The sequence below is a fragment of the Manis pentadactyla genome, chromosome 13 (genome assembly GCF_030020395.1).
Source record: "Manis pentadactyla isolate mManPen7 chromosome 13, mManPen7.hap1, whole genome shotgun sequence".
NCBI lineage: Eukaryota > Metazoa > Chordata > Mammalia > Pholidota > Manidae > Manis > Manis pentadactyla.
In genome coordinates this window covers 82,334,946-82,337,324 of record NC_080031.1, presented here as the reverse complement: position 1 = coordinate 82,337,324, position 2,379 = coordinate 82,334,946, and the positions used below count along the sequence as shown (strand labels likewise).

Below are 2,379 nucleotides of genomic sequence, written 5' to 3'. Positions count from 1 at the left end.
TAGGTCTCCTGATTATATAAAATTTATTAACTTTCATTATTATGCATCACCTCTGAAAGAAAAGATAGTTTGAAAATTAAGAAAAATACCAGTATTTTATATCCACGACATAAATGATGTCCAAAACCAATCTTATAAAAGGGTGCTTTCTACTATCCCATATTAGAATCCTGATATCCTTATCACACGTTACTTTAAGATGACACTGGTACAAGGCATAAAAGGAAAGGAAAAAATAAAAGCCAGCAATAACATTGCTGCGGAGCCACAATCAGTTTGTCAGTAATTCAGATTTTAGCTCAAACATTAAAAATACCCTCCTACTGTGTAACCTGATCTCTACCCTGAACCTCTTTATGCCTGCTTGCCACACAATAAGACCCCCCTCATTTGGAGATTCAGTTAGTAGCCACATGAAATAAGAGGTATGTAAGCAACTAGACTTCACATTCCTTCCCACTCACTCAGTTTACTTATTTGATTGGATCAATTAAAGGACAAATTAAGATAGCAAGCTTCAAAGGTTATCACTTAATCATTCCTTGTATTTTGAAATTAGCTCCTTAGAGGAGAAAATTATTTTCCTTTCTAAAAACTGCTTTTTATTTCACATTTCAGGATTTCATGTCAGAATTCTAGAAGTAATTGGACTCTGTGTTAGGGATCTAATGATGACATAGATACATTTATTGTGACTCTGAATTTTTTGCCAGCTTTTTCCATACTTGCCCTATAGAATTTATTCATAAACATGGGTAATTACTGATACAGATATTAACTGAAAGATTTGATTAATTAATGTATGTTTCTTGGTTTAGAGAACATTTACTAAGTAGAATTTTAATGTAACTGCTTGAGAATTTCAATTTCTAGAAAACTTGAAGAAACACGATTTTAAACTCTACTTTATGGCAAGTGTCATCTTTTGGATGGTTTTGAGATGTCCGGTGAAAGGCAAATTCATTTATTTACTAAAATAAAAGTTAAAGTCCAGATAAATAAATTAACAATATACTGGAAAGGTATGCAGGATTTCATCTGAGAATAATCTTAGACTGTAAACAGAATGCTTTTAATATTATCTCTAAAGTTTCAAACTAGGAACAAGAGATGGCATGGCAGAACAACCAGACCTCAGGGCGTGACTTCCTCCTCTCGGATCTGTTTCAAGGCACCTCCGCCCCCTGGACCTTCTTTGCCCTCACCCTGCTGGATCTCCTGGGGGGCCCTGCTGGGCAACACCACAATAATCATCCTCATTAGGGCTGACCCTCATCTCCACAGTCCCATGTACTTCCTTCTCGGCCAGCTCTCCCTCATGGACCTGCTGTACATCTCTACGTTTGTCCCCAAAATGGCCCTGGACTTTCTCTCTGGGGACCATCGCATCTCCTTCTTTGGGTGTAGCATTCAGATGTTCCTCTTCACGACCCTGATGGGGTCAGAGTGCCTGCTGCTGGCCGTCATGGCTTACGACCGCTATGTGGCCATCTGCCACCCACTGCACTATGCCATCCGCATGCGCCCCAAGGTCTGCACACTCCTCGTGCTCACGTCCTGGCTGGGCGCACTGCTCAATGCTCTCATCCATGTTATCTATACTCTGAATCTCCCTTACTGTGCCTCCAGGGAAATTCATCATTTCTTTTGTGAGATCCCAGCCTTATTAAAGTTGGTCTGTATTGACACTTCCCAATATGAAAAGGGTATTTTTGTCAGTGGTTTAATTTTTTTCCTTTCTCCATTCTCAGCCATTCTGGCTTCCTATGGACGCATACTGTTCACTGTACTAGGCATGGGATCAAGCCTGGGGCTCCGGAAGGCTTTGGCTACTTGCTCTTCCCACATGATCGTGGTGTCTCTGTTCTACGGGGCTAGTATCATCAAGTACTTTCTGCCCAAGTCCTACAACTCCCCTGAGCAGAATGAAGTGCTCTCGGCCTTCTACACCATCCTCACGCCCATGCTCAACCCCCTCATCTACAGCCTGCGGAACAGCGATGTCACCCGAGCCCTCCGGAGGGTGCTGGGGAAATGTGGAACATGAAGTGATCAAGTTTCCAGCGTAAATCTACAACAGGTAAAGCATATTTTCAAAACTAGAGCAGACAAAATCATATCTTCTACCTGAAGATAAAATATAATAGAATCTTTTTTTTCTCCTCTTCACCATTTATCTGTTTGTACTCAAATATAGCATAATAGTGATCATGTTTATTCATGGAGTACATAGAAAGGATTTTTATTCATATTAATTATATTTGTTTAATTTTTCAAAATACACAGATATCCAAAGAGAGGAATCATGATGTCCCTAATTAATTTTCATTAATAATTTAATAGTATTATAAAACCCCCATTTTAAATGATGTAATAATG

General features: G+C 39.4%; 1 pseudogene; it reads left to right on the top strand.

Annotated features, from left to right (window-relative positions):
• Window positions 1-1,110: 1,110 nt before the first annotated feature.
• On the top strand, window positions 1,111-2,047 carry LOC118921395 (olfactory receptor 2T27-like; annotated as a pseudogene).
• The last annotated feature ends 332 nt before the right edge of the window (window positions 2,048-2,379 follow it).